Source organism: Bactrocera oleae, chromosome 4, assembly GCF_042242935.1.
Source record: "Bactrocera oleae isolate idBacOlea1 chromosome 4, idBacOlea1, whole genome shotgun sequence".
Taxonomy (NCBI): domain Eukaryota; kingdom Metazoa; phylum Arthropoda; class Insecta; order Diptera; family Tephritidae; genus Bactrocera; species Bactrocera oleae.
In genome coordinates, this window is record NC_091538.1 from 61,704,297 (window position 1) to 61,724,744 (window position 20,448).

Genomic DNA, 20,448 nt, shown 5'->3' on the forward strand with positions numbered 1-20,448 from the left:
CGTTTGTTTACATCAGTTTTTGCACAAGGTCCTTAAGAAAATTATAGAAACTTTGTTCTGCGCGCTGACAAAATTTTTTCAGCTGTGACTGTCATATGACCGGTCAGATGACTGTCACTGTTCTTGTAGGATATTTATGTATGTGGTTATGGGTATAACTACTAGGTCATGAGTATTATGCGTTTAGTTATGCTATTTAACCAGTGTTTATGCCAAACATTTATGCAAAGTGCAAATGCCGATCAGCTGCACGCACCCACTGACACCGAATGCGGGCAAGTAGGTAAACATAGCAATTTGCATGCAAACATACAAACCTACTTATATAGCTATAGTTATATGTATGGGCGTATGTGTGTTTGCAACTAAAAGCATTGAAATTCCACAAATGCATTGTGTAAGTACAAAGTGCGCATCCAAAGGTATATAAGCACGAGTAATTCACGTGCCTCCATCCATAATTTCATACAAATATTAGTATGTGCCAATATATGTATACCTAGGTGTGTTTGTATGCGTGTAATTACATCGGCGGATTTCTCGTTTCGCTGGCGATAATCAAATGATGTATGCCGGTAAACAAAATGGGCCTGCTAGCTTGGCGCGTTAATTTGCGCAAACAAACACACATACATGCATACATATGTGTGCGGATGTGAATATTTGAAAATACAATTTTCATTTGATTTATCCACTGCACTCATTGATGCATCAAATATAGTATAAATAAATTATTTGTGCGGTAATTGAATCGCATATCGGTGGAAAACGGCACTACGATGAAGTTGATAAATATGCGAGCCGTGAAATATATATGACCGGCGAAATATTAAAAATTCAAATAAAAGAAATATTGAATGAATGCATTTGTTTATGTAGGGAATATACATATGTATATGTGTTCCTCTATAAGTATTCAAAGTTACATCAATGCATATGTTGTTAGTAGGGTGATCCTTAAATGTAAAAAAAAATTTCGAATTTCCTACTCTCTAATGTGCTCTGGTTGCGTATATAAGGCGTGTTCGCTTCACCAGGACTCCTCAAGGTATAAGAGCTCAACAATATTCTTCAAAATTGCACATGTGAAAGCAACTATAAGGTAATCGCGGTGATTTCGTATTTGAGAGTGTATGTGAATACCTGATTGAAGTGGTATAAGCGCTAGTAATTCTAACACTATTTGATTATGCCGGTGTAAGTAATTTATACCAGCTATTTGCTCGGTTTACAGTATACACAGCCTATCAGGCTGTGAAAAAATATCTATTTGATTATACCAGTTGTGTGATTATACCAGTTATTGTTTTAACTTGTTAAATTCTGCAATCTATCGAATTTTCTTATACCAGTTTATATATTTATAACAGCTTATTTATGTGATTTTATTCGATTGCCCTCTCCACAATCTAAAATTCTTTTTAAAAATAAGTTTTAATTTCTTTATGTCAGTTTAAATAATTTCTACCAGTTATTTACTCGGTTTGCTAGGCTCCACAATCTAACATATCAAGTCGAAGATAGTTTATATTGCTTAATGCCAGTTTATGAAATGTAGTTCAATTATAAAAATACAAAAAAATCTACCAAATGGATGGCAGTTTCTATTCACCCAGTCTGGGTGATCATGCCCAATATGCTTCGAGCCGAAGGCAGTTTATATTTTAGTATACGACTATCTACACAATCTTAGAATCGACAGTGTTATATATTTTGTTATACCAGTTTTGGTTATTTATACCAGTTATTTGCTTAACTTTCTAATATCCAATAATAATTTAAATCGGCCGAATATATAATTTATATTTAATTATACCAGTTCATGTGATTTACACATGGATCAAGATTGACAAGCCTCCAAGGGGTTACCGTGCATCGAGAAGTCTCGCTGCTTCGGCAGCCTACACAATGGTATTGGAGGTGTAAAATTTCCTGCCACATTAACACGAATTCTATAGTAGAGAGGCCCTATGCTCCAGTGGGACATACAGGAAATGAAGATTAAGTGATTTATACCAGTTATATGTTTGATGTACCACTCCTCAACTTTTTCAGAACAGTTTCTAACGAATCAGTAGCGTTTATTTTAATATACCAGTATAAGTAATTTATACCGGTTTTGTGTTCGAATCATATATTTCCAGAGCTAATTGAAATTAATTTCAGTTGCGGTTAGACACGTCAGGTTTACCAAAATACCCTTTGAGACACATCTCAACAACTTCAGTGAAGTACCACGCCCTATATGTGCTATCTTACACAGTTATGGCGATTAGCACCATAAAGATTTAATAAGTCTTAAATTTTCTTATTGGAGACCACCCCAATTCATAGGTAAAAATTTAAATATAAATCCATATAAAAGCTAAACAAATATATAAATCCACAAATACTTGTTTACACAGAATTTCAACCGCAGAAAAATCGAATAGGCCAAATTACAATATTTAAAAAATAAACACAAATATCCTAAATAAATTATAAATTGATATATTCGTTTAATGCGATTACACTCTCAATCAGTCGAGTTGGTTTATCTAATCTGGTTGTTTTTGTTATTTATTTCATATATGCACATAAGTATATATATACATATATATTACTATTCATTAAGAGTACATTAAAATGCCAACCGCAATTCTCAATTGCGCCATTAAAGGTATGATTATGATTACAATTATTGTTGTTAGTATTGTAGGGAAATTGTATAATGATATTCTAGAACCGTAATTATTTTCGCGTTAAAAACTTTGCAATTCAGCTTAGCAAACAACCGCACACAATCTACACATTTACGCATCACTAATGAGTTCACATAGTGCATAACCTCACAAAAGCTACAGCAGCCGACTAAACTATGAAACGAATGAGTAAATTGATTACATAAATGAAAGCTGGAAGAATACTATGTTTGACCGAGTAAAGAGTATTGTGTGGCGAGCTTGAGGGTTTCGAGCAAAATGTTTGAAAAAGCTCGAAACTCGTTCACACAAGAGCATTTTGCTTGCTTTTATGTTTTAGGATGGACCCAAATTTATGACCGACATACGGCCTCAGTTTCAGAATTCCATACACATAAATAATGCTCAACAACGCTATCGGCGACTTCGCTAAATTATTCAATTGGATTCTAACGGACATAGATCTCTGAAAAGCCAGGTAGGGATTTACAGCCTAAATAAGTAATTTTGAGCGTTAAAAATATCAGTGGTAAATTCTAATCTCATGTATTATCAGTGAACGAAACTTAATATCTGTTCTTACTTTTTCAGTTTGTACCAAAAACTTAAGTTGAAGGTTTTTGTTTTAACAAAGGTTTATATGCAGTGCGAACATACACCATTAAACTGTCATAGCAGTCCGTATTATGATCGGTGTTTAAGTCGAGATAAAAGGAAAATATGTGTATGCTAAACTTTGTGTTTATGAAAATATGTTTAATGTTTCACATCAAAAGAACTAATAAACACGAGTTTTTTATACACCATGTAACCGTGTTCAAGAGTAGTGTTTAATGTTTAACACGAAACGGCCAATAAACTCGAGTTTCTAGATATATGATTTGTGGATATTGAACTAAATTTATTGGAATTGTTATTTAAATATATCTGTAATATTATTCCCTAAATTTTATTTGAAACCTCATATTTTAAAATTCAAAATAACAATAATAAATTTGATGCGTTAATGTCCTCAAAAATGACGGACAATGCATCAAAAGAGTGCTATTAAACTTCATATTTTCCATTAAAAATTAATACCATCATTCAATTAAAATTTGTCACCTAATATAACTGCTGCAAACTCATATAAAATACCCCCAACAAAGCAAATTAATGACTTTATCAAAATGTATTAACTTTAATAGGGGAAAACAATGCGAACTTAATTAAGCCAGCAAACATTTTTAAGACTACACATAAAAACTGCAGTTTTATGGATATGTCAACGTTTATTATAAATTCCGACGCATTAATTGTTATTGCAAAAATGCCTGACGCCGATTTTAAAAATTCAATTTAAAATAATTTCTCCGAATTTTTTCAGCGCAGCGCCAAATAGCATTGATAAAATATTGATATATGCAATTTGTAAAATAAAAGTGATGAAAAAAAACCATAGTAAAATTAATAGGTTTTGACAAAAGCGGAAAAATCCCCTGAAATAAGCGGACTATAAATGCTATGTGAGACAAAAAGACGCTACACAAAGCGTAACATGTACTTATGATACGGTTCAATAGTTTTTGTCGGTACTGCGCGATGGAAAAAATTGTTGCGAAAATGCCAAAAACATGTAGACTGAAGAAAAAAAAAAACTTTGCTGAACAATTAAGCTATAAAAAATCACTGAAAAGCCCAGTGAATAAACACACTAAGGCTCACACATAAGCACGCTTTTGAACGCGACATGCTGTTTGTATGTAACGGTTGCTGCAACTAGCCCTGTAGGAAAAATGCAGATCTATCATATTTTACCTTGAACAGGGTATATTAAGTTTGCCACGAAGTTTGTAACATCCAAAAGGAAACGTTGGATACCCCTGGTATACGCGAACTAGTCGCTCAGTTTTTGAGATAACGATCTGAAATTTCGCACAAATGTTTTTTTATTTGTCGCATTCGTGGAAAGATTTTCTATTGAAGCTATGTGCTATGGATAAATTTGGTTAATGTTATGTATAGTTAATGAAAATAGTTTGTATATGACGTTCGTTACTTCTTTAGATCACTAGTTTAAAGCACCCTATACAGTAAGTATAATATGACAATTAAAAACCCTTTTGCCTCGGCAATCTACTAGCACCAATAGAGAAGTGGTTAGAGGAGCTCGTTAATCCTGCTCAATATCTGAATTCGTGCACATTTTTTGTCGAATGCCACTAAGCGTGTTTTCTACTCGTAAACCAAACATTTTTTAACTATATTTTAAGAAAGAGCCTACAATTTTTTGATGACAAAACAAATAAATGAAAAAGCTCTACAAAATATTTAACAGCGCGTTAATCTTATAGAAGTAGAAGAGTTCGGAAGATCTTCCCAAACTGAATCCAACAGTTTTTAGGAGCTCTAAAGAAGGCTCAAAGCAAAAATGATTGGAGAACCGCATGCTAGTAATGCTTACTGGTGATTACAAATTACTGAATTCCACGCTAATCATTAGAGTTCGAGAAAATAAGAGGACACAAGGGCAAGAGGTTTCTAGTTGTTAAACTAACAGTCGGAGCCAACAAGCCTGAGCAGCAGTTCAGTTAGAATGCGGTTTTCGATGATAGCAGAAGCAGAAAAAAGTATCTAATCCGCAATGGGTCAGTTAGGGCATGATGTGGCAAGAAATGGTACCCTACATGGACCGTTGCTTTCATTACCCGTTATTAAGCTTTCATTGTTACTTGTCTTGTTATTGTTGTTCATCGTTTGTTTTTTTTTTATTGGCAAAGTTTGCTCGTCTCACCACAAACTCAGTCGCACCGACACCGCGCCGTTTGGCGGTAACATACTTTTCCGCTTGTCAAAGTGTTTACTTTCGCGCTTTTCATTTCCTTTGTAAAGCACACGTACGCAAACATATACACGCATACACTCCAAGAGACAAACTTGTGTAGCCGCAGACATACTGTCATGTGTATTGTGGTGAAAATGAAAGGAAAGTCCTCCTCCCGATGATTGCTATACCGGTGTGTAAGGCGTTGCATACGAAAATAACAACAACAATAGTGTGATAAACTATAACTACGCGCGAAGTAAGAGGTTCGTTTGTCGGTAAAAAAAATGACAAATAAAAAGAGGTCGCCGCCGTTACGCGATTTTCTACACAAAAGCCAGTCGTTTTTTGCCAACGCTGACAATGAAACTCATTCGCCATCATTCATGGCTTTTTTTAATTCCATGCATTTTCAATTTTTAACGGTTTTTTGTGTCGCCTTTTCACCCACTTTTTTCTCTGTGAAAAAGTTCGGTGAGTATTATTTTTCCGCGTGAAATGTGTGAATACTTTACACACCATATCCTATCTAAGTATATAAAAGAGTGTTAGAGTAGAAAGTGTGTAAATAGAGGGGGTTTCCATTGAGTTGGTACGATTGATTCTCATTGTGGCTGAGAAAAGTTGAAAATTCTGCCGAGGTCATGAAAATATGCGTAAGAATCTAGTTAATATTCTCTTAGTGTCCGATATTCAATTAGTAGTCACTAAAATCGTTAAGTTTTTTCACCTTTTTTCCTTAAATTGGAAATCCTAAAAAATAATCTGTTGTATGGCGATTTCAGGCGAGTATAGGACTTCTCATGACTTCATAAATACCTTTGCTGAGAATCGCCTATCGTAACTAACCGCCTGCAAGTGACACATTGAACTCTCTATGAACTTCCTCTAGGACAATTTGAAAAATATTATTCATTATTATAGTGATGAAGTTAATTATCTTCCAAAACTTAGCTGAGACCGGGAATAATCTAATTTGAAATACAAAAATCAAAACATTTATACGGACGCACATTTTTCAATAACAAAAGTCAATAAAACAATATTTTCGCAATAATAGCGCTTGCATTTAATTCCACTTTCTGCTCAACAAGTCCTTATTGCAAGATCCCTTATATTTCGTTTAGTGTGTTAAGGAGTTCGAGTGCAGTTTTTTGGGTGATTTTTTACAAATTAAATGCTTATAAAATATATTGCTCTTCAGGCAATTTTATACTGAAAGGATTCCTATACAACTTATTTTAAATTGTATTCCACGATTCAAATCGTTGTACTAGTGCTTCTTGTTAGGTTTTACTGGAAGAACAATTGTAATCATTATTGACGTTTATCAGAGTGTAATTCAAAATTTATATAAGAAAATAAAATCTGATTTCTTGAACATAATTTATTAGTTGTGAATATTGGGACATGAGATGGAGCAGACTGCAAAAAGTGTTTTTTCGAAGTAATGCTAAGCGACTTCTTAAAGGTTGGAAATTTTATATACTTTTCGCTAAAAAAAACGTAACAATTTGTAGAGTTCTTCTACATACAACTATGATATAAAGTGACAGAACATTCCATTAAAAAAAATCAATTTTCGGTGTACGGAGTTGTCGAGAGAATACCCCAGTCGAAGGAACGATAAGCTGTATGAGATATACGGCGACATTGACATAGTTCAGCGAATGAAGAAACAACGACTACGCTGGCTGGGTCACGTTGTACGGATGGATAAGAACACTCCAGCTCTGAAAGTATTGGATTCAGTACACGCCGGTGGAAGCAGAGAAAGAAGAAGATCTTCACTCCGTTGGGGAGATCAGGTGAAAAAGGATCTGGCTGTACTCGGAAAGAAGAAATGACTCGTTCGCGGTTTTTAACTCGGCTTTAATCGCGTAAGCCTTGCCTACGTCAATAAAGGTACATTTTTATAAGAATGTATAAATGATAGGTCTCCAAAGGAGCAATAACTATTTTGTTTCAAAAATTAATAATAGCAAGCCGAAAGCGCTGGTAAAAACCTTTTCGTGCACCGTTAATATCTCTCCAAATTATGTTTGTTGAGAGAGCGAGTGAGAGTAACTCGGGCAAGCCGTGTCTCTATATACACAGTTTATTTAAAAGTAGAGAAGTTGATGAAGGTCATACAAAGTGACACGAGAAAAACACGTTCTTTTAAAAAAAAAACTTAATTTCAAATGAAAACAAATTATAAATTTAATATTCATCATAAAATGGAAACTGAGGCAAGGAGCTTCCTCAGCTAAATAGTTTCTCAAATCTCGGCTAGTAGCCTTGATCTAAGCCTCCCAACTTTATTAGCATCGAGCTCACTTCATTTCATTCAGTTCAAGTTTTCGCCAATTAAGCGAGTATAACCTTGTACAGTGAACTTTCAACTCCAATTTATTCTAACAAATTTTGACTAATTATATTTGCATTTAGCCACTGCCGTCAGAGAGGCTGAGACTTCCGCTTCCAATTTCGAAGCGTTGTTAATTTATTACAGTAGTGTAATAATAAGAGCGCATAAATTCAACGCCTTTACAGCTAGCTGTATATATTAATATATTTTTCGCTGACTCAAGTCAAAAGTTTTACTTATACACATATTTATATAAAAAAGTATAGACATATTTATGCGTTTGTGTCTGCAATAAAATGCCAACAAAATTTGCTGCGCCAACTATAATTATGTGTGAAAACAAACCCCATTACATTATAAGCCATTAAAGTAGAAACGTTTTTGAACCCAAAACTAAAGAGATAAATTTAAAGTGGATATGGGAAAAAATGAAAACATGAGTTTTGGCTGGCCAAAAATGGTATGAAATGAAATGTACGCCCCCTACAAACAGCGCAAACAGCAGCGGGAAGCGTTTTTTTATTTAAAAACACATATACGGTTGTACATATGTATGTATGTGTGAGTATAATAGCTGCTGTCAGACAAATGAAATGTAGTGAGGGTCACGCGTGTGAATGCGGGAAATGTGTGAGTCGAGTCGAGTGCGAAATGCATTGCGGGGCGAATGACGTTCGGCGCATCTGCCGATTTCCGATGCGAGTGAATTGCAGCTGCCAACTTTTTTATTGTTTTTTATTTTTTGACACCATTTTGTGAAACAAGCGTTTTAAGTGCGCTCAAAGCATATGCTTTTTATTTCATAAAACATGAGTATATATATTTACTATAACACATATACACAAACATATATATATATATATTTACATTTATACATATCTGTTACAAGTAGCTATACTTGTTTACTATATAACCCACATATTATATGCATTTGGCCGTAATATGAGCGCTTCTCGGTTTCTAGCCTGTCAGCAGTACGGCTTTGGCAGTCAAACTGATGAAGCGTCTGCGGTTTATTGCCACAGACTGGGTCAACTGCGTACCACTAAGTCATAGTAATCGTCGCAGCAACAGCAATCAGTCAGTCAGTCACTTAGTCCATTTAGCCACGGTAAGTACAATTTATAAGTTGAAAGACTTCTTCGGGCTCACTGAAAGCTTTACTTGCTTTTGTAGTAATTTTACTTTAATTGCAGGAGATTGAGCATTTGTTTGTATTGTAGTTAAATTTTTTTTTCTGATTTCTAGTTTTTATACCCAATGCACAATTACCTAAGAGTTAGCTTGATGAAGACATTATGCTAAGAACCCTAAACATTTATTCTTACAAAGAGATGATAGATTGGTGATAGATTATAGGTTGTAGATTACAGATTAAAGATTATAGATTATAGATTATAGATTAACGATTATAGATTATAAATTATAGATTATAGATTATAGATTATAGATTATAGATTATAGATTATAGATTATAGATTATAGATTATAGATTTTAGATTATAGATTATAGATTATAGATTATAGATTATAGATTATAGATTATAGATTATAGATTATAGATTATAGATTATAGATTATAGATTATAGATTATAGATTATAGATTATAGATTATGGATTATAGATTATAGATTATAGATTATAGATTATAGATTATAGATTATAGATTATAGATTATAGATTATAGATTATAGATTATAGATTATAGATTATAAATTATAGATTATAGATTATAGATTATAGATTATAGATTATAGATTATATATAATAGATTATAGATTATAGATTATAGATTATAGATTATAGATTATAGATTATAGATTATAGATTATAGATTATAGATTATAGATTATAGATTATATATAATAGATTATAGATTATAGATTATAGATTATATATTGTAGACTATAGATTATAGATTATAGATTATAGATTATAGATTATAGATTATAGATTATGGATTATAGATTATAGATTATAGATTATATATAATAGATTATAGATTATAGATTATAGATTATAGATTATAGATTATATATTATATATTGTAGACTATATATATTATAGATTATATATTATAGATTATGGATTATAGATTATATATTAAAGATTATATATTATAGATTATACATTATAGATTATAGATTATAGATTATAGATTATGGATTATAGATTATAGATTAAAGATTATATACTATATATTATAGATTACAGATTATAGATTATAAATTATAAATTATAGATTATAGATTATAGATTATAGCAACAACAATAATAAGTTTATTCAATTTGTAGTACATACTTGTATATATCCTATGCTCTTTAGCATTATTTCAGATTATCAGATCATTTCCTAGAGCAGGGGTATTCAATCAGCCACCCAGTCGACTGGCCTTGGCTTACAACAATGTCAAAGTTGCTAAAATTATCACAGGAAGCCAGTGTAGCTTTCGTTCATTCAAAGGAAGTCATGGAAATAACCAACGGTCTCTCTCATTGTCGGCTGCCTAATTCGAATTTGGTGTCTTATAGACTCGTATGAATATATTTTTGAACCGAAATACGTATCTTTTGGTTGCTATAAGCATTAATACGATGAAAATCAAAACACAACTGCCATGTGGATAATAAACGATATCTGTCATATAAGTTTCTGACCCATAAATATCTTACTTCCACAATATCGAGCAATTTAAATGTTTAATATTTTTTTTCACTTGATTTTTGATTTTGACCCTTTCATAGAAGAAAAATAATAAATGTTTTGGAGTGTTTCTTAAGTTTCTCTCCTGAAATTTTTACAAACAGCCTATGGTTCATAAACACGGATTTTCAGTAGTAGTTTGTTTATATTTTCCTTTTTTAGAAGGAGTCTTCTACAACCTTGCTACTTAAGAAACAGAAATGTTCTTACTGAAAGTAAAGCCATACTTGGAAAACTGAACTAACACATTATGTAATTAACTGCAATGTCAACTTACGATCAAGCAGCACAGCCGTTGGCTACAAAAATTATTTTGTTTCGTTAATTTTGTTTTCAAATCACTGCAATTTTGCTGTGAAAATTTTTATCATATTTTTGTCTCAACTTTAAGCCAGTTCGCTTTGCGTGTCCATTGTGCTTAAGTGGCCAAAAATTTACTCGCGATTTCCGCAATGCGAAGTTGGCGAAACAAAACACAAAAAAACAAAAACAATTATTTATTCATATACATACCTACAAAAACAAATAAACATAAAGGAAATGTTAGCTGGTGACCCCAAAAGTCGGGTTAATCAGCGTACGCCAGTCAAAAATTTCAACGCAACAACTTTTATTGTCGCCTCGTGTGGGCACAGCATTGTCTATTCTGTTTTTGTTATAGTTTTTGTTGTTTGCCTGGCTGCCTCAATGACCGCTTTCCCGTGCGTGGTGTTTCGTATTTGATTTCCTACACCTAATTTGCATAATTTGGAGCGATTTTTTTTAAGTTTTTTTCTGTTCTTTTGTGCATTTTATGCTGAACTCTGGAACACAACCTGTGGGGTGGGAGGCAACAAGAGGCACTGTTGCTCGCGCTGGCTTATAATATTTTTATTTGCCTAAATACACGTATTTCCCTGCTATTTTTGATTACTTTTTATTTAGATCGTTGTTTTTTTTTTGCTCCCTTTGCTGGCAAATTTACGCTGGCGCTGATGAAATTTTTCATGAATGCAAATTCAGTGGAAAATCCCTCCGGCTTGGTGGCTAGCCTTTAAAGTTGGTAGCACAAGTAACTCAAGTCTAAGTACACAGTCGCATGAATATACATACAAACGAGTAAAAGCACAGCGTTGCACAGCACACACAGCTGGTCAAATCAATTCAAACAGCCCGCATTTGCCCCAACTCATTTGTACAGCTGTGCGGCCGGCATTCAGCCGCTTGGCGGTTGCGTAGTTTCGGCAGTTTCGCCAGTGAAGTACCGGAGGTTGCAATGGTGCTCTAAAGATTTGCTGAAAGCCCCTGACATCAATTGAGTGTTGGTTGGCGGTGCGTGGGCGCCACTCACTACTCACTCGCTCGCTCAGTTCATTCATACGCTGGCCTATAGTAGGTAGATATGTATGAAAAGGAGTCCTGACTCACTTATGTTGCAACAATATGTATTCTTATAAAACATTTATATAAATTTATCAATGTGTGCTTTCGTGCGGCATACTTTTGTCTGCATACTGATATGATCAGCTTGGATAAACGCATAAGCGTCTCAGCTGTATGCATATCAGACTAGAGCGAAGTGAAACCCGTTAATAAATTCAAAAGGCGCTACCCACAAACAAGCTTACCTCCCTTTTTACAAATCAAATTTGAGAAAAAATAATACGCACACCCACAATATGCAAAGTAGCTGGGAGAATATGCCCAATTCGAGTGTAAAATGTGAAGTCATCGCTTTCGATTAGGTTTGTAAGATATTTTACAAAATTATGAAGAGATTTAAAGACTGAAATATATTTTAAAGAGCAAGAAATATTGGAAATTGCTTTTACAACTAGTAAGTAAAGCCAATAGCTCTTTTTTACTACAAAGTACAACTATTAGTGCAGTTTTAGGATGAGATCTATTGGAAAGAGGTGCGAGTCCTAACTAACGGAATTTAAGTGTAGCATAAAGCTATACCTGCTAAATTCAGGAGTTTAGAGAAGCGCCACGAGTTACTTATGATAACTTTATTTAAAGCGTGTTGTACCCTTTCTCGAAGGAAACTACGCTCGTTAAGGAACTGTCAGGAAGTAGTTAATCTTAGCTAATTCAATACTATCGGAAAACAATGAAACATAAAGTGTTATAATACTTTCATTAAAGGAACATACAGTTGAATATTATTCAAGTACTAATAATCCTAAAATTTAATTCAATGATGCTCTGTATGGAAACACAAACCAATATTAATATACCTTTAATAAAATATGACTTTTACAAAACTATAACTATACTATAAATTAGTAGTAGTTATGATATAAATAAATATAAAAAATAAAATACATAAGAATTAGCTCGGAATATTCACCGATAGATATATTACTGAATAGACTAAGCTCATTTCAGTTTCAAACCACTTGAGAATTACTCATACAATCACCTCAACGAACGAAATAAATGGCATTGAATATGAAAAGCCTAAAAGTATGCTTTTGCAAATGACAAACAGGTGAAGGTTAAGAGTTGCCCTATGAAGATCGAGTGAACCCACTAATCGTCTTCCCGTAGGGGTTCTTTATTATTATCTACTTGAGAAGTGAATGGTAAATAAAGGAAAAATTTTGAAAAATTTTGGATTCTCTTTATCCTGTCCGAAAAAAGGTGTCTGCCGGTGAGGAAAATTTTTCTGCATAAATTTCTCGAATCCGAAAATACAAAATTTTTATTATTGCCAGAGGTGATTACAGGTAATGGTAGAAGAAGCAGTTAAAATTTTAGTTTTTGATAAAATAGCGGCTTCGCAAAAAAATTAATTTTCGTAAAAAAATGTACACTTCAGAGTGGTTTAAAAATCAAAAATATATTTAAAAGGGTCAGGTGAAAATGTTGATGGGGTCAGCCATTTCCGAGAAATGTCCCTTATCTATTTTGAAAACAGAATTTAAAAAAAAAAAAACCATTGTAAAATTTTGGACGGCGATTAGTTAAAAAGTTAAACTTTCTTACAAATTCGAAATCATATATTCGAAACTATTAACCGAATCAATCTCAAAATTTCGGAGAATATTTTCAAATTTATGTACATTTGATATATACATATATATAAAAAATAATAATTTGATTTTTTGAAATTCTCAAGAGAATATAACCGCTTAAAGATCTCTATCAGTCTCATAGTGTTATGCATACCCTTACTCACTTCTATGGAGAATTAATTCAATTACATTAATTATACTTATATATATATATATGGATACCTCAGCTCGTATCAATTTCGCCACCAACGTGATTTAACCTCAATAATCTGAGGTAAATATCCCAATTACAAATGCAGATTTCGCTATTGACTTACCATTTGAATAATTGAACAATTGAATTTACATTTCCCCAAGGAAAACAGAGGGAAATATTAAATTGCCAAATATCCACAGAGAAGCCTAAATATTTAAACCCGGACAAATACACACACACACACAAACATGCTAAATGCATTAATATTTGCATACTTTTGTGCGCGCACTGATCAAATGTCACGCCGCTCGTTCGGTATTCACTGCATTACACAACAGCAATTTGTCAGAGGCTCAATTAAAATTTTACTGACGAAATTTGCCAATTCCATTTGGGGAACTTTGCTACACATACGAGCACACATAAATACATACAAATCTACAAATATCAGGAGATGCCATATGGAGAACACAGCGGTATCCCAACCAATGTGCACCCACACAAGAGAAAGTGAATTTCATATGGTTAGCGAACTAGTGAGCGCAAGCGTGACATATGTCACGAAAAAGAAACAAAAACAAAAAATTATATTTAATTGTAAATGGGAGTGTTGCCAATAGGATCCTGCCCTACACGAACACCCACACACACACACACACATGCTCATGCATAGATAACTATCTGGCGGCAATGTTCGACAGGCGGATGCCACAGTGAGTCAACAATGAAATATTCAGCGCATACAAACACATATAACATATTATATATACACAAAATAAGTAAGTGAATGTGAGTGTGTGCTAAAGTGTTGTTGTACATCTGTTTAATTGCATTTACAGCGCGTATGAATATTTGTAGGTAAACAGAAAAAGCGTATGTTTGGTTTGTGTGACTACTTGTGAGTAAACACGCCCGCATGCCTGCCCGAATATGTGCATGCGTTTGTGTGTGTAAGTAAACAGTGGCACATGCCGTTGCCGTGGCCTGTAGGAAATTGCTACAGTGAAATGAGAAATGAAATGGTAGGGGGAAAATACCCCCAAAATGTGGTTATATGGAGGTTAACAAGCGACCGAGAGTCCATTTTAGAACATTTTATGATATTTTATTAAAATATGTATTAATAAAAAACAAATTATTGAAATTTTATAAAAGTCAGCGGATAAAATGGTAAAACCCAGAACTACTAGCACAATAATTTACTCTCCACCAACGCAAACATATACACGTTTTAGTACTTTTTGCAAAAAAATATTTAACTTTAATTATTATTTATTAAAGATTACTCTTATGAGGAACCATATATTATTCTTGAATTTTTTTAACTTTTTCGCACTACATTAATTTTATTTACAAACGACAGTTTCGCTTAAAATACAGTTTTTAAATTTTTAGGGTACTTTGCTTCAAATTATAGTCATGCCCTAAGCTTTTCGATTTTATTTAAGCTAATTTTTGTCAATTCGATGTTTAGCATTATGCTCGTATTTTTCCTACAGGGACAAATAAATGTGTATGCAGAAAAAAAAAAGTTATAGCAAATTGATTTTGGTGCCCTTTTTTCAAGTAAGTACCGTGAAAAAATTATATTAAAAACTTCATCAACTTCGATGTGCGCATTTATGTTTTAAAAAAGTTTTAACGCGCGTGTATGTGTAAGGAAGTCGTCCAAATTTATAGTGATTTATTATATAAAATAAATTTTTGATTACACATGCAGCAGAACAGTAGCAATGTAGGTCACAACGATGTATTACGTATAAAAACATCACAATAAATAAAAACTTTAGAATCAGAAAAATTTGATAATTAAAGCTTCAAATGAGTGAAACAATTCCATGAAGGCAACTATTAACCAAAAGCATTAACAGAAATTTCGTTAATAGTTTCTATGTGTTTTTAAGGCGCAATTGACAAATCTAAGCGAAACTCTTGTGTACATGTAAGCGTTCATCCCTTTCTTACGCAAAGGGCTTATCAGTTACACGGTGTATATATGTACGCTAATTCTTCCAATTTAGTGGATATTCAGTAGTGCTGACTTGCCGGGATACTAGACATATCAAAAGATTATTTGGATCAGAATTTTAAACCAGCGTGACTTTTTACAAAAAAAAAACAGCTAAGATGATACTCAATAATCTATAAAACAATTAACTGGAACCCATAAAATAAGTAGGCCCTCATAATTTGTTTTTGTAGAGATCATGTGGTCATTTAGCTTAATTCATCTAAAGTTTAAACTCTTCTTTTTTTCATTGCCTTTTATTGCCTCAAAAATGCCTTTTTTTCGTTTTCGAGCTAATAGCAACTCATTGACACATCGAGTTTAATACCCATTTTGGAATTTACCATTAAATACCATTCAAAAACACTGACATATTACTCTTAAATTCTACTTGAATAACATTTTTTGATGTTTATGGAGAAACAAGTCAGTTTTGTAACAAAATCTGATCACTGTGGAGCAAAAGTTGAAGGGTTTGACGTTATGTATATTTGCTTATAAGTATGCCACATCTCAGGATGCCTCATACTTCTAAGTAAGAACACTTGATGGATTTTCATTAAGACATAACCCTAAATTGAAATTTGTGATGCAATGAAAATATAATATTAAAAAATACTTTCAGAAAAATACCAAAAATAAAGGTCGATCACAAAACTACTATGATTTCAAATACTGTTTTTCACGTATTCAGCGATAGCTTTATATCAAATAAAAATTCATATTTTCCACTTGTAAGTTAGAAAATATGTCTTCTTTGGTGAATTTATCTTTGAAAAGACATTTTATTTAAAAAATTAAGAAAAAAATATACATTTATAGAACTTTACTATAATTTAATAAGCGGCAATCACGTTTAAAAAATTTGGATTCCCTTGATCATGTAGCTGATCTCCAAAATTACTTTCAATAAAAGTTCTGAGCGTTGAGGAAAATTTTTCTGCACAAAATTATCTCAAATCGGAAAACCAAAAAAAATTTTGATTGCTATAGTTGCATACAGATATTGATTAATAACTAGTCAAAACCGTGTTTTTGAAAAAATGGCGGCTTTCCAAAAAAATCGAAATTATTTGGTAAAATTGTATTCTACTGACCTTCGAAAAATGGTGTCTAGCGGTTTAAAAGAATTTTGAACTTTAATTATCTAAAATTCAAAAACTCAAAAAAAAATTATAATAATTTTAAAAAGATACAGGTAATTATCGAAGAACAAGTTAAAATTTGGAATTTTGACAATAAATATCTTTTTTTTTTGAAGAAATTTACACTTCAGAGTGCTTAATCGAAATTATTTAAAAAAATCGGATTCCTTCGATTATTACCTGAGAAATGTTTTTAAAAAGGTCGTATGAAATTTCAATTTGATCAGTTCAGCAATTCTGAAAATTTCGTTCGAGAAAAATGCTTTAACTTATCTCTGAAACTATTTTAACGAACAACTTCAAATTTACATGAATATTAATTAATAGAAATCATTGATGTTTTAAAGTTCGCAAGTGGTTTTAGGTTAATTTTTCAATGAAAATAGCAAAACTTATAATTAAATCCTTGCCTACAATTAGGAACTGTTAGTATGATTTATCCAAGACGCACACCTAAAAGAGCAGTGTCATGCAAATAACAAAACTTTTTGTTGACTTTAATTTCAAAAATTTATTTTATACAGAATATTTTTTTTCAACTCTCTTTTCACACATTTAAACAAAAAATTTTACTACTCCAACACACTGTGCACCAACTAGCACGCTTCATTGCGGCTGAAAGCGCGACATATGTGAGTATTGAATTGAAATCGCTGGCAGTTGCCATATGCGCCGTTGGACCACTTAAGGCCCCTAGAGATGCGAAACGCGACGCACGCGGACACAGTTCGCCAAATCGAAGCGCATTGGGGCGTGTTCCAGAAGCCCCCATGGCGAATGTGAGTAAAGGGCAATGCATACTTCAAATTTATGTACTCACATGGAGGGATGTGTGTGCCTCGACTATGAAAAACAAAATCGCATAAAAACTTCCAATCAAAAATCAAAGGCAAAAAAGTTATAAAATTAAAATTGCGAAAAATGTGCGCATAAAGTGAGTCAAAGTAATTGCAACAATAACAACACACACATGCATACACATATAGACACAGGCGAATTGGCGCTGGCTGACGAGTGGAGCAAGCGTTGAACCAGAAATAGCGCGGCTGCTCGTGCGCTGTTGATATTTCGAAATTGGAATTCGGATTGAAAGCGAAATTTCAAATCAGCGCGCAAATAAAGAACAAACAAATATAGAAAAATGAAAATAAAGATAAAAATACAAACAACACAACAACAAAGTCGCGCTATTGAGTAACGCGCTGGCGACGCATGGCCTGCAGATGGTGGCACACATGTGACCAACTCGCATATATCTATTTCAGTTTGCTTGCATGTATGTGTGACTGTGTACGTGCTTGTGTAGCGCAAATGATTTGTGGGTGTGGATGCCAAATTCAAAGGCAGTGCCCAACTATGGTTTATCTGCCTTCAACTTATATGGACACAAGCGCTCGCGCGCCATCTATCCACATAGGTATATACATTCATATGTACATAAACATATGTATATATAAGTATGTCTGCTTGCAAGTTTTTACTTCTAAATTTGCTCTATGTGTGTATGTGTGTGTATTTTATGAGGTAAACAAACGTGACTTGTAGTCGGTGGTGTTACTGACCTCAGTTGATGCGCCGTTGCAGGTTCAACGATTGCCAAATAAACTAGCCGCCGCTGCTGCTTGTTGTTGTTGCTGTTGTTGCCTTCTATCTGCTATCCGCGTGTATGCTTGCTCGAGTGTGAGATTGTATGCGTGCGGTAGGTCGGTCACACGGTGCTATCGCTTGTTGTTATTGTTGTTTCGCTGGCTGCACTCGCACTTTTGAATTTGGTGAGCGAATTGAAAAATTGCTGTGTTGATGGATTGTCGACAGTGTTTGTTGTTGCTGTTGTTATTATTATTTTTTTAGCCGTTTTTCTTTTTAACAATTTTTTCTTTTTTGTTGAGTGTGAGTTTTTTTTATTTATTTACTTTAGGTTTATTTCAATTGTTTTATTGTTGTTGCACCGTATTGTTGACTTGACACGCTGCTGATTGCTTGTCATCAGCTAAACTTTGCAATGCCAGTGACGTTTTTAAAAAATATTTTTGAGAAATATTTTAGATACCCTTTTCTATTTTCTCGCGTTTTCAATTTTTGTTTAATCAATATTTTAAATTTTATTTAGTTGTTAAATTTCTTTACTCATATTTTGTAAAATATTTTTTTACATTTAATATTGATTTTTTATTAAACTTTTTTTTTAATATTTTGTTGTTTTTAACTACATTTAAGTATAAAATATTTTTTATATAAAAAAATATAATTTAAAGCACTTTTCGTCAAATGTTTCGTATTCCACAATCTTTCATCGAATTTTTAGATTTCTTTTTATTAATATTTATTTATTTTCTATTTCTTTATTTATTATACATAACTTTTTTAATATCAATTTGTAAAAAAAAATGTTTATATGTAATAAAATTTAAAAAAAAAATATAGCATTTTTTGTTAAATATTTCGTGTCTCACATTTTTTTGCATTCAATTTTTATTTTATTATTTATTATTACATATTTTGTTACTTTTTCTTAATAAAATTTTCAACATTTTTGAATTTAATTTTTGTCTAATTTTTATAATTGGTATGTATTTTCTATACAAATATTTTCCTTTTTTATATATTATTTTTCTTATTTTTGTTGTCTTTTTATAGTTTACCATCTGTTTCTTTGCTTTTTAGTTGTTTTTAATTAATAATTTATACATTATTAATATAAACAATAGAAAAAATAAATGTTTGTTGTTGTTGCACTATAAAGAGCGAGATATTCATAATTATTTTTATAGCAATTTGTTGGTATTTTTAAAAATATTTTTTCCCACACTTATTTTCAATATTTTGTTCCACTAAGTGTTATTTTTTTTGATTTTTTTCTCATTAATATTTTTTAAAGGCGCGCAAGCGCTTCCCATTTAATTTTTTCACGTTGCAAATATGTGTATCATGTTTATTTGGGTGGAATATATATTAATTACATAAATTTTTTTATTTTTTACCGCTTTAATTGTTTTTTGTAGAAAAGTATTAAAAATAATATTTAAGCTCTGTTTGCCTCTTTTTAGTTTCCAACAATAGTTAAAAAAATATATGTATATAAATAAATGTATATAAAAAATTATTTTTGTTTTTAAATTTGGCCTATACTTTTCAGCGTTTTTTATGTATATTATGCAATGTTTGTAATAATATTTAATTATTTAAGCTGTTTTGTTGTTGCATGTGCTTAGTAATATTTATCATAAATATTTAATTTTAATATTTTTTAAATTTATTCAAATTTTTCCAGCCCACTAATTTACCATTTACCATTTTCCTTTACCTCTATTTCCGTTTTCAGCATTTTTCACTCATTTTCGAACGCTGTCAACACTTTTGCCGCACAGTTTGAGCACACAATTTTTTTTAACTCACTTTTTTGTTGTTGTTTTCACTATTTCACTACTAAAACGCGCTTCATTCCGCTTTTAACACACTTCATTAGCTCGTTGATTTTGTCGTGCTGCGTTAATATTTCGGCTTTCTGTTAGTATTTTGTATTTTCACTTTGTTAGTTTTGGTTTTGTTGTTGTTGTTATA

At 32.2% G+C, this 20,448-nt stretch overlaps 1 protein-coding gene across 1 annotated transcript in view; it reads right to left on the reverse strand.

Moving 5' to 3' along the window:
• Positions 1 to 19,103, reverse strand: part of ASPP (Ankyrin-repeat, SH3-domain, and Proline-rich-region containing Protein) — a 99,116-nt gene extending 80,013 nt beyond the window's left edge. Inside the window, exon 1 of the mRNA XM_070107889.1 lies at positions 18,450 to 19,103. The gene's annotated coding sequence lies outside the window, so the exon portion shown is untranslated. The remainder of the gene's footprint in view (positions 1 to 18,449) is intronic.
• Positions 19,104 to 20,448: the final 1,345 nt, after the last annotated feature.